A 14,887-nucleotide genomic window follows, 5' to 3' on the forward strand; every position below is an offset into this window, starting at 1 on the left:
GAAAGTTGAGATACTACATTATGATGATAATAACGTTTTTTTAAAATTTAAAGGAAAATTAGAAAATTATAAGAACAAAAGAGACAGAGTATTAATTATAATTGACGAAGCGCACAATTTCATACTACGAAATAAAGAAAAGGATTACGACAACAAAGAGAGAAAAATAAACAGATTATACAGACTTATAAGTAATGTTTGTAATGAAAAATACAATAAACTACTTCTAATGTCTGCAACTCCGGTTGTAAACTATCGTTTACATCTAAAAGAGTTTAATATTCTTGTAAATTTGCTTAGAAAAAATATTGTAAATTTTGACGAAAGATATTTTGATGACGAAAAGTTAGTTAACAGAAATAGGTTGAAGAACGGACTACTTTCAATAGTTTCGTACCAAAAAGTTGAAAACGATTCGTTAACAAATACAATTGAAAATGATAATTTTGCATCTAAACGCATTCACATATACAAAATACTAATGACAGATTATCAAGAATCATTTTACAACGAGGCAGAAAAATATGAGTCCTTGAACAAAGATTTGTATAAATTGAAACCTATAAGGAGAATGGTTTCAACATTTGTATACGACGGTTTGAAGATCAGAGAGAAAATGACAGAAGAGGAATTTAATAACTTTATAAAATCAAAACTTTCTTCTTTTAGACGCAGTATAGAAAATATGAGTTTTGATGATAAAATTATCCAGAAATTTATAAATAATGATGATGACAATATAAACGATGAAAATTTTCATAAACTAAAACAATATTCATGTAAATACATAGAAGCATGTAGACTTATATTAAAGTCAAAAGGTAAATGTTTAATATATGAACCATTCGTAAGTTACGAAGGAATATCCACACACTTAAGGAATATTTAAAATTATTTAAAATTAGTTTTATAGAATATTCCAAATTATCAAATATTAGGGAAAGAAACTTATCAGAGTTTAATCACATTAATAACGACAGTGGAAAATACGTAAAATGTTGTATTTTTACTAATGCTGGTAGTGAAGGAGTGTCTTTTACATGTGTTAATGATCTTGTTGTTTTGGATATACCGTGGTCAGAATCTCAATTAAGACAAATTATAGGAAGATCATTGAGATATGGATCTCATTATAATATAGATAGAAAGTATGTAAATGTTCATATAATATTAGCATTTACAAAAAATGGAAAATCTTCTGATAACGAAATGTTTCAACTTATAAAAAGAAAATTAAATAGAATAACTCAATTGTACTCTCTTCTCAAAGAGTCGTCAATTGAATTTATTTATAACAAGTACAATACATTAGAACCTATAAACGAAGAATATATTTTCGATACTATAAAAAATAATAAAATAGAATATGTAAATGAATCTAAAACATATAAGATCAAAAAAGTTATCAAAATAAAGTACGTTATTTCAGATATTATTGAAGACGGATATTTTGATTCTGAATCAAAGTATATATATGACAAAGATATGAATTTAGTTTGTAAGGCTAAAGAAACTAATGGTATTTTGGATTTGTTCGTTAGAAATGGAGAATTGATTTATAATGTTGATAACTTATAAATAATGAAGAAATCACATTTTTGGAATAAATATAAGTTCAAAAATGTTGATGGTATTATAGATACAAATGATCCTTTAATTAAAACAGATAATAAAAATTTTATAGTTGAATTAGCATCTATTAATGATTATGTATGTATTTATTTATTTATGAAATACAACTATCCTATATTGTATGACGAGATATATTTTATGAATTTTCTTAAGTCAGAACATAACTTAGTACTAAAATTAAAACATAATAATAATATAATTGGAATTATAACTGGTAAATTGTGTAATCTTAATATCGGTAAATCATATATAATTAATCATTTATGTATTAAGAAAGAATACAGGAACATGGATCTCTGTACTATATTAATAAGCAAAATATCACGAATTATATATTTGAAAAAAAATTTATCATTCAATATTTTCGTGTGAAAATCAAATATTTAATTTAAAGTCTTTTTCTATAAAATCGAATTATATATTCGTAATAAACAAGATTAAATTAAATAGTAAAACAATTTGTTTATCACAAAAAGATAAAAAATTTAATTATAAATTATTAAATAAGATAATTTCAAAAAAATATAGTATAAATTTATATGATAGGAATTGTTTAGATGATATTCATAAAGAAAATATCATAAAAAATTATAAAAAAGAATGTAAGAACAAAAATTTATATTTAAAATTTGAAAGTTTTGAAGATCTAGACTTTGAATTTAAAGATTGTATATTATTATTTGATAATCGATATAACTTTATTTATTTATCTTTTAATACTATTAAGGATATCAGGAGGTGTTTTGCATCAATTTTTTACATAGATCATTTCACGTTTATAAATAAAGTAATATATCATTTAAACATTAATAACGTGTGTGATATTCTACAGTTCAATATTAAAGAAGATGAAAAATTAATGAAATATTTCATAAAGTTGGAAAGTGAATTATACTATTACTTCTACAATTATAATATGACATGTGAAGTACACGACAATATATATATAACGTAATTACAGTGGCATCTAATAATCTCAAGGATTGTAAAGTACTTGTTTTTTGAAAGAAGTACAAAGACTTTAATAATATTAATTTCTTATAAATTGTATTTATATATATAATCATTATATGTATAAATGATATTTTTTTTTTTTAATTTTCCGCATTTTTTGCATATCCTACAACAATAAAAATATTGTAATTTACTTTCATCGTTTTGTGATAAATACTTATTATCATGATACTTTTTCATTAAATTTGAAAGTTTATCTTTATCATTCATTTATAGCCTTGAAATTTTGAAGTACTAATTTATTGAAAAATTATAAAAGTTATTAAACATTAAATTCTCGGCTTTGTAATTAAATAAAAATATTAATTTTGGTAATTACTTGAAAAATTAATATAAATAAGTAAATTATGAGTGACAATCAAACTTTAAATCACTATCTTGGAGACAGAAAATTGTCAGATAACGAGTGTACAATACTCCAGGGATATTCAAATAAGATTTCAACCATATGTAAGTTTGATAAGCAAAAATTAAAAAGTCTACTTAATAAATTTTCGGAAACGTTTTTTCAGAATGAAATGTCTATAGACAAAAATATTATTACTTATAACAGAATCAATGATAGAGTTAATGAATATTTTAATAGACAAAAGAATTGCAAGTATGATTATAGGGGGATTATAAATATTATAAAATATCAATTTATAGTTGTTACAAAATATACAAGACTACTGGGAGTTTTAACTAAAGAAGATAATCAAGATATATCAAGGACTCACGTAGATGTCAAGTATTTATAAAACCAGTAAATCGAAAGAATACATAAAGAAAATATCTACTGAATACATAAATAATGTAAAAATAAAAGGAAATACTAATGGTAATGTAAAAAATGGTAATACGGACGACGAAGAATTCAAATCGTTGGAATCTATTATCATCAACATTATGAGAAAATCATTATATATACATTCGTATTTAATATGTTATGGATCGTATACAAATCACATAATACATAACGTAAAGTATGAAGATATAGATGTATATTTTCCAGAATCATTCTTCTATATGATTTTACTGATGTTTGCTGTTAAGATGATAACTGGTTACAATCTTCATATTCTTGGTTATCCATTTATTAAAGGACACTTGTCTTTGTTTTATAATAATAGAAAATTGATAGATTGCATATATCTTAGTAATTACACACTCGAGAAAATAAGAACAACAGATATAAACGAAATTAAATTTATAGATCCGTTATTTCAACTGTTAAATCAAATAAGAATAAATAACGAATTATTTAGATGTCATAAAATATATGAAAATAGTGAGAAATATGAATCTGTTTTATACTCTTTTTTACTTTATATCAAAGATAAATATAAGAAGTTTGATCTTAAAAAAGTTAAAGAATATAGAAATTCTATTGACTTAAATAATATTAGTTATAAACTATATGGAAATAATATATGCATGCTTAATATTGACAATTTTATAGATATTGAAGATATAAATGATAGATTCGATAAATTAATTGTAATATTATCTGAACCCGAAGTTATAATAGATGAATTAAATAGCGTCAATGGAGTATATTCAATAAAATATAACGCGTTTCTAAATGAAATCTTTTTCGAAAGTAGGACTGAGAAAGGTGGAAAAAAATCAGAAAATATTAAGAAATCAAAAATCAACAGGAGAAACTTTGGTAAGTATAGTTTCTCGAATATAATAGATAACAACAAACAATATCTGATAATGTCTAATCTAACAAATACATTTTATATAGATATAGACAAAAATAAAATATCAATAAAAAACATACAATCTATGTTGGCTACACTAGCATTATACTCTTTTCTAAAAGATAAAAATGAATACGGATGGAGAATATTCAATTATCTTATATCATTGCTTAAATTTAAAATTGAAGACAACTTCAGCGACTATCAAGAATTATCAAGATACAGAACAGATGGCAATCAAAAGCATATAAAATTGAACATAGAAAACAATACTTTTAACGACTTTACCACAGATAAAAATCAAATAACATCAAATTATTTAGATAAATCAGTCTTTATAGCTACATATGGAAATAATGGAGGATTTTAAATCGCTCTCTTATTATAAATAAATAAATAATGAAAAATATATATTTAGAATTTCTCGAGATGACATTTGTAACTGTAAAGATGAAAATACATTGGATAATTTTATATCAAAAATAAAAGAGAATAAAGAAAATAATATAGATAATTCATTTAATCATTACCACATGTACGATCAATGTCAAAACAGATGTGATGTATGCAGAAAGATCTATATGCTCGTCAATAATATGGAAATTTCTAATGAAGATTATGAAAAGGGAGGTAACAAAAAACAAAAAAGAAAGCCTGAAAAAGAAATTGACTTCTTAGAAAAACCAAGTTATTTTAACATTCAAAATATAGACACTTCCAAGATAGAACGATTGGGGAAGAAGGCTATATATGATTTAATCAATCAGAATATTTTATTATCCGCAAACACCTTATCTAAAGATATCATAGAAACTATTTTAAGAAATTACAGTACTGATATAAATAATTTTGAATATGACGCGTTGGTAAAATATATAGAGGACAACACTCCTTATGTCTTGAAACAACAGATATTAAAAACACATCCATATTTTTCTCTTTCGAATCTTAACAAAATTGTTTTGGATAAACAAATGGAAGTGATATATAAATCACATTCGTATCAAACATGTAATTTTAACAGCAGAATAGTCTCAAAACAGTATAAAAATCTATCTAGTTTAGATAGTGGATTTATAAGAGATGTAGTTTCGTTCGGAAATAATAACGATTTTATAGAGCCTGTTATATTTTGTTTATTTGCAAATAAATTAACATTTTTGGACGATTTAATAAACAACGTTGATCTTCTTACTGTACTGACAGACATGATAGTTAACAAGAAAATAACTGAAGAGAATAAATTTAGAATGTTTTTGAAAGCGTCTGATCCTACAGATTTTATAACAGGAGATACTAAGATAATTAACGGAGAAGTAAGATTAAAACACGAATTATATAGATTAATATATCACAATATGTTAAAGATGATTGTTTTAAACTTGAGACAAGGTAAGTGGTACAGTCAACTGTCAGGAGAGTTATCAAAGATAACAAACAAAATAGGATTCAGATCTTACAAAACCGAAGAAGAAAAAATATTATCAACAGTCCTATCGTGTGTTCCATTTAAGCCTATACTTGTAACAAAAACAACAGACCCTATATCGTCTGTACCTGAATCCGTTGAATTTGTAGAGTTTGATATCATGAGAAATAGATTAGGTAGTATTAAAGAATCTTTGAAGTTAGATAGTTCTGTATTTAATAATATAAGTTACGACTCTCTTACTAAAAGATTGTGTATAGTTAGAAAATCTATTGTAAAGGAGGAAAAAAATTGTGCGTATCTTGGAGAAATTGGTAATTTAGGTCCATTTTTAGGTAATAAACTGTCATTTGATATGTTTAGAAATATAAATAATAATTCTGTTCTATTTGCAAATGGTGTCTTCTTTATTAGTATTTCTAGAATTCACAAGAAATCTTTATCAAGATTTTATAATTCTGGTGCAAAAAACATTGTACTAGACGATCCTATAGATATACCTGATGATCCAACAATCGGAGGCAAAGTATTCTCTCTAATAGGAGCTGTATGTTGTAAAACACTAGAAAATTCAGGAATATACGAAATGTGTTCATCGAAAAAATATATCGGACGATATTCATATAACAAAATTGATGACGATACGTGGATAAAGTATGACCCGTTTGCAATGTCAGTTCCGTATATGAAAAATAAGATCATAGAAGATTCTTTGAGAAAATTGTTTAGAGAACAAAATGTAGAAATAGAAAATTTCGTAATAGATAATGATACTCCTTATGCTATAAAAGAGAAAATTAAAAATATTTCTAATGACAAATTTTCAATAAAAGATTTTCTATATAATGGTGGTCATGTTAAAGACGATATTTCTAGATACGCAACATTATTGGTATACAACAATGCTGGATTTGAGAATATTATTTGTGACGTAGGTTACATATTTAAGGTTACATATTATTTAGGTTACATATTTAATTTTTGTTTAATTTCATTCATTATCTTCTTTGTAACTTTTGTTTTCCAAAAATTATTTTAAAAACAGAAATAATACATTTAAATTGAAAGATGGATTCGTCAAATAATAAATTAAAAATCTTATACTGCGAACTTTATTTCGACGAAACATACGTGTATAATTTGAAGGAAAAATATGATAAGTTAAGTAAAAATGACAAAGAAATTATACAAAAATGTTTGAAAAAAAATTGAAATATAAAGTAAATGAATTATTAAATTGTAAAAATCTTTATGTTGTAGACTATATATCTAATATAAAATATGAAAGTATAGTAAAAAACATAAACAGTTTTAATACTATTATAGATTTATATAATAAATACTACAATGATAAAGAATATGTTAAATGTATTATACTATATATGAAATTTAAAAATAATAGATTGTTCTATACATTAAAACTGGAAGAATCATATTACCATTTATTTTGTATTTCATGTAATAGTATATGTGAAAAAATAAAGGTAAATTCAGATTTGAAAGTTGTTATATGTAATATATTTTGTATACATCTCTCAAAATATAAATACTATTGTAAGTGCAACTATTAACACAATGAATTATCACAGATATATATATGATAGAATAAATTTTGATAAGGATTTAATACTTAAAATTAAATTAAATTATGATAATCTAGATACATCAAAAAAAAAAAAAAATTACAGAAATACATATTTACAAACAATAAATCAAAATTATCAAATATCATTAATTGTAATAATATATATATATAATTCAATATATATCATTATATAATTTGGAATATATAAAAAAAAATTTAGATGATTACGAATATAGTATAAATCGCTACAATACACTATTATCTTTTAATAATTACAGAGAGTGTTTTAAATACAAGGAAATTGTTAATAATAGATTATTTTATTTGGCTGATATTTATAAGACTAAAAGGATTAAGATATGCTTATATATAGTGTGTAATGAAAAAATTAATAAAATACAAATACATTATGTGATATTATTATGTTCAAACTTATGTGTATTGGTATAGATAGATATACTTATTCTTGCAAATGTTCTAATTTACATTTTTATAATATATAACTATATTTTTATAATATATGACTATTATATATGACTATTTTTATAATATATAACTATATTTTTATAATATATGACTATTATTATATGACTATTTTTTATAATATATAACCATTATATATATACTATTTTTATAACATATAACTATATTTAACTATATTTTTATAATATATAAATTTTTAAAAAAAAAATATAAAGAAAATTATATAAACACTACAATTAGACATGAACAAGATTACGAAAAAAAATTTTGATAAAATTAAGGAAATAAGCATACATGAAATAGAGAAATATGTTGATAAATTGAACGAGTTATATCTCATAAAAAGGGAAAAAGTCCAATAGATGATGAGTTATACGATATGATAGTTGAATACTTAAATAATTGTAAAAGTCATAGTTCTGTATTAAAAAATATTGGAGAAAAAAGAGGAAAGGAATTCAAAAAACTTCCAATATATCTTGGGAGTGAAGATAAAACATATGAACACGACAATAAACTAAGTAAATGGCTAAAAAACAATAACATTTCAGAAGAAGATGATGTTGTACTGTCTGCAAAAGCAGATGGGATATGTATATTAATATACAATTCTAATATATATACAAGAGGAGATGGCAATTATGGCAGATTAAAGAACGAAATAAAAGATTTTTTGAATTTCGAAGTTACGAAGGAAATAAAAGTTAGAGGAGAACTTATTATCAAAAAATCAGATCTTGATGAAATTAATAAAAAATACAACTTTAAAAATGTTAGAAATTTGGTTTGTGGACAAATAAATCGGAAGACTATAGACGAAGATATAGGAAAAAATCTATTTTTCTTGGGTTATGATGCAATAGATGATAATATTACACAACTAGAAAAGTTCGATATATTAAAAAATGTATATAAAATTGGTACCGTAAAATATGTGGTTGTGAAGGCTAAACATCTTAATTACGATTATTTAAAAAAAATATTAAGTGATTGGAAATATAATCTTGACTATTATATTGATGGTATAGTTATAAGAGACAATAAAGTACATAATATTTCATCGTCAAACAAATATTCGTGGTCTATCTCATTTAAACATAATTTTAATACGTACAAAGCTAATGTAGATCATATACCGTGGCAAATATCTAAAAGTGGTAGATTGATACCTGTTGCCATATTATATCCTCACGTTGAAATAGATAATACTATTGTGAAAGGAGTAACATGTAACAACGCTAAATATGTGATTGACAACAAAATTGGTAATGGATCTATTATAAAAATAAAATCTGGAGATATAATTCCAAATATAAAAAGTATAATCAAAGAAGGAGATTTGAAATTACCTGAATATGATTATTACTCGAAAGGAGTTCACATATACATAAAGGATTCTGACGATACTATAAATGTCAAAAAAATACTATATTTCTTAAAATATTTTAAGTACGAAGATATAGGAATGAAAACTTTGGAAAAAATAAATTCTGAGCATAAATTGACAGATGTTTTTAGTTTTTTAAGATTGAAAGAAAAAGATTTATCTTTCTTAGGAAAGAAAACGTCATTGAATATATATAATATTATTGATGACTTGAAAGACAAGAAGTTGTTTATAGTCGACTTACTATCGGCTATCAGTATATTTGATAATATATCGCGCAGAAGGTTATTTGAGATTTATAAAAATTTTTCTGATATACATACATATAACAAACATACTATATACGATAAACTAATATCTTTAAAAGGATTTAAGGAGAAAATAACAAATGAGTTTATTGTCGGAATAGGAAAGTTCATCAACGATAGAGACAAATATAATAAGAACTTTAACATCTATTATAAAATCAGTGATAATGATAATATAGTATTGTATGTGTCTCTATCTGGTTTTAGAGATATGACATATATACAAGATAAAATAAAAAACTATAATATTATAATAACGACAGTCAATAAATCTGATGTTTTAATTATTAAAGAAAGAACTCCTAAGAAATCATCAAAAATAATAGAAGCTGAAAAACAAAATAAACGTATTCTTACAATAGAGGAATTTATTACACAGAATTTTCTACATAAATTAGTTTTATATTAAAAAATATCGGTTTATTTTTATTACTTATAAATGGCAGATTTTGATACACTACTAAATGGACAAACTAGTATATACGATACTTTATATTTATTCACTATTTTTATACTTCCATTTTTAGGATACATATCTTCTATCATATACAGCCCAGAGTCTGGGAGAAAATGGTACAAAAGTAATAAGTTTGTTCTTTTGGATTTATCCAATAGTAGTTATGGATTATTTTTTACATTATTCATATATTTATTCGCTGGAATGGGAATCATATATATAGCCAATCATTACCTAGGAAACGATAACTTAAAACTTCCTCAAGGAAAACATTTTACAAGAATTAACGATCCTTTTCAATATTAGTAAATTTTGGGACAGTATAATATTAAGCTTACTTCCAGTAGGATTTTTATTGATATGGATATCCCAACCTCTAATGTTACAATTTAATTCATTAACAATACCAGGATCTCTTTCTATAATATCAACAATTCTATTCCTATTATTTTCAATATATATGATTAAAATACATTGGATTATAATGATTTTATTCCTTCCGTTGTGTATATGGTGTATATATATGTCTGCACTCTACTTTCTCACTCAAGACGAAACATGTAAAGCTAATCAAGATTCTAAAAATGAAGATGAAAAAAAAATAAAGATGATAATAAGACAAAAGACGAATCTAACGACGAGTTAAGACAACCATAATTTTTCTTTTTCTATAGGAGTTCCATCTATTGTTGCTTTCGAAACTGGAGTATAAAAGTTTACTGTTATATTTTTATCTAATTGATTTTTATCTAACTGATACAATTCTGATAAAGGAGTGATTCCAGTACCTATACTTTTTAAAGCATCTATTAAATTCAATGTATATAATATATCTATGTCTTTCTCAGTAAAATTAAATGAATTCTCGAAATTTTGATTATTATTTGAGTTGTTTTTTACAGGCGATGAATTATTTATATTATCTTTATAATTTTCAAGATTGTTAACAATATTGTTAGCAGACATATTATATTTATCATTAAATATCTTCTGTATATTTTCAGACGCTTTGTTTCCAAATACCACGTTTAGAATATCGTTTCCACTTTTAGTTACAAATTTTTCTTTATCAACATTATAAGGTTCTAATTTAGGAATTTTTATCTCTCCTAAAGAAACATTGATAGCACCGCATAATTCTGGGTCTTGAAGTAATTCTTCTTTTGAAATTGTTTTATTCTTTATCTTATTAATAATATCGTGAATACTTTTACTTCCTCCTTGAAAATCGTCAGTTATACTATTTGATATGCGTATGAAGATATTTTTGAAATCGTTTCTGTATCTTACATCATTTCTTGATATAAGCTCGTATAACTTATTTAAATTATCTACAGTCGTTCTCTCAACTATCATTCTACTTCCTCCTTTTTCAAGTGTTTTAGACATAAAATACAAACTTAATAATTTTGTTAATACTTCTGTAATTATAAGATATTCTATCCCGTAATACATATCTATGTAACATCCTAAAGAGTCATTTATCTTTCTTGAATCAAATTTTACAAATAATTTATTAATTTCAATTTCTCCTTCTATAGTTTTTATTATGAAAAATCTTAATATATTTTGAATAATATTAGATAGTAAAACCTTAACACAATCCAATTTAATATCTGATATATCACTAAAACTTAAAATTTTTTCAGATAATAATACATCTCTTATGTTTTTATTTTTTATTTCTTGTGGAATAATATTATGATACAATAATATTTTTATTTTTTTAGATATTTCGATAAGATTAAACTTTCCATTATAATTTATTTCATTAACTATAAAGTTACTTAATTTCTTGTTGTCATCTGATTTTTTATGATATTTTTTTGAAAAGCTTCCAAGTATACTTTTTAACGAGCTATTTTTTATATCTTTTTTGTTATTAATAATATCACTATATATTTCTAATATTTCCTTGTTTATATTATTTAAAAAAATACCCTCCATTTATTTATAATATTTGTTTAAAATTAGAATTGATTAATAAATGGAAACATATAAGTGCCATAAATGTTTATCATACTCGTGTATTAATGTCAATAATGGTTATCTCTGTAAAGAATGTAATGTTCTGTTTTCAAGTACAACTAAAAAATCTAGCAAAAGTAAAACTTTCAACAATAAAAAAATCCATTTTAACAATGTTATGAAAGATATTTCAAAACAATATAATATTGAAGATATTATGGAGATAATATATGATTCTATAAAAGAAAACAATATAGAAAAAAAATTTATAAATCAATCATTGATATGTAGTATATTAAAGAAAAATTCCAACAAGTTAAAAGATTACAAGATGGTATATAATATTTTAAATAAGTTAGAAAATAACGAGAAGAAAATATATATACCAATTGATATGAAAAACAATATAGAGATATTATTTTTGTCTTTTATTAATTTCCTATATTCAAAAAATAAGCTTGTGTGATTCGATAAGCTATAACCTAATATTAAGTAATATATTTAAGCTTTATGGGTTAAATAATACTTTAAAGCCAACTGTAAAAGACGAAAAAGAAGATTTGTGGAATATGTTTATTTATACTATAACTAATAATTATTTTAATAACGTAATTGAGGTAGACAAAATAAAATATACCAATTATAAACCAAAAATGATAACCAACTCTTTATATAAAATTGAAAATAGCACAGACTATCAGTAATTTTTACCTTTTTGTCAATATTGTTATTTTTATTTTATTATCTGACGTTATACAATCCAACCCTCCATATATATACGTGTCAGAAACATTTTTTATTATGTTGATAATTTCACTGCTGTCTTCAAAAAATATTATTGGTGGTATGTAAATATTAATTTGTTCATCTATATATATATATCGTTCAAACAATTTTAAATACGAGCCTTTACAAATCACCGAACAAAAACTTATAAATAGATTATCACATTTTAGAATATTATGATTGTTTTCTATTTCACTATTGCATAATAAACACCTTTTATTATTATATATCAATACTATTTTAATTAATTTATCGTATAAAATATTAAAATCTTTAAATGCTTTTAAGTGAAAATAATAATTATTATTATTTTCATAGAAATATCCTTTGAATTTAGAAAAATCTTTTGTGTCATCTATAAGTCTGAAGATATCATCTTTATTTTCTATAATATTTATGGGAATCAAATTTATATCAACTTTATCTACATAATTAAACATAGTCTATATATTTCCAAAAAACACTTCACTGCACATTATAGAGCAGAAAAATCCATACCTTTTTCTATCCCAAATATATTTTTCTATTTTCCTGTTACAGTACCAGCATATATCTTTATTGTAGTTAAAATTTAACTGAGAATTAATATTAACCCTAAAATTAATATTCGAAAAATATTTATGTGTTTGAATAAAAAAAAATTATCAAAAATTTTTTCATTTATAATTTTAATGAAAGTTTTCATTGGATTTTTTTGTTCATGAAAATTAATTGTATATTATTTTTTTTTTTTTTTTTTTGAGGTAAAACTGATTCGGACATTTTTAAAAATTATTTAATGGGGTATTATTCCAGAATAATTAAGAGCAGAGTTTTATTTAATATTATATATATTATTTATTTTTTTGCTTTTATTGATTTATTTTTTTGATTATTTTATAGATTTAAATCTTTTAATATAAATTCAATAATATATTATATAAATAATTATTTAATAAGAATTTTTGATTATTTAATTATTCATATAATATATTATAAAATTTATATTAAAATATTTAAATCTATAAAAAAATAAAAAAAAAAAAAATTAAAAAAAAAATCAATAAAAGCAAAAAAATAAATAATATATATAATATTAAATAAAACTCAGCTTCCAATTATTCTGAAATAATACCTCAATAAATAATTTTTAAAATTAAATTTTACCATTGACGTATAAAAAAATAAATATCGATACCATAAAAAAATATTTGGAACCGGGATCCGTTTTACTAACAAGCAATCATTACAGCAAAACTTTTATCATTACTCCTTCTCCGATAAAACACGGAGCAATATATTTCGGACACGATATACATAAAGAAATTAATACATTATACAATAATATAAAATTATATTTAGAATATAAAAAAATTAACCTTCTAAAGCCAAAAGACGAAATATATGTACCTGAACACATCAAATATTTAGATAACATATATAATATTATAGATATAAAAAAATTAATGGATAAATTAGAAACTTTGAAAGATAAATATAATAGTGACAACGACTATATAGTAGAAATTTCAGATAAAGGTCCTAGAATTTTAACATTTGACAAGTTTATAAAAAATAAAAATGAAATATTTACCATTATTACAATAAAAATATGATGAAATTAGCATCTATAAATTCTTTATATTTTTTAGGAACAAAATATACGTTTAATAAAGATAAAAAAGGAAAATATTGTTTTGAAATGATAATTCAATCATACGAAATTATAGATAAGTACTTTAAATCTCTAAAAGTTTCAATAATTTTTGATTCATATTATACATCATCTTGTTTTACAAAAAGCAGATATTTCAATCTCGTGTACAGAAATTAAATTTAATGAAAATTTATAATAATTTTAATAAAACATGAATAGAATATACCAATTTCTAGAACACGGAACTCTTCTTGGAATTAATAGCAATAATTCTGTAATTTATGAAATAAACGATTACGGATCTTATACAACATTATCTAGTGACAATATTGTACTTAAAAAAGTTACAAGAAAATTTAGAACCAATATTTTTAAACTATTTGTAGAATATTGTAAAAAACACAGTTTAATAATATCAACTTTTATAGATATTACAATGTATTCAAAAGATAATAAAGTATTACATTACAACACTATTTGCAATAACGTAAAAAATACAAAAAAATATAAATTT

The sequence above is a fragment of the Linepithema humile genome, chromosome 5, assembly GCF_040581485.1.
Source record: "Linepithema humile isolate Giens D197 chromosome 5, Lhum_UNIL_v1.0, whole genome shotgun sequence".
Lineage (NCBI taxonomy): Eukaryota > Metazoa > Arthropoda > Insecta > Hymenoptera > Formicidae > Linepithema > Linepithema humile.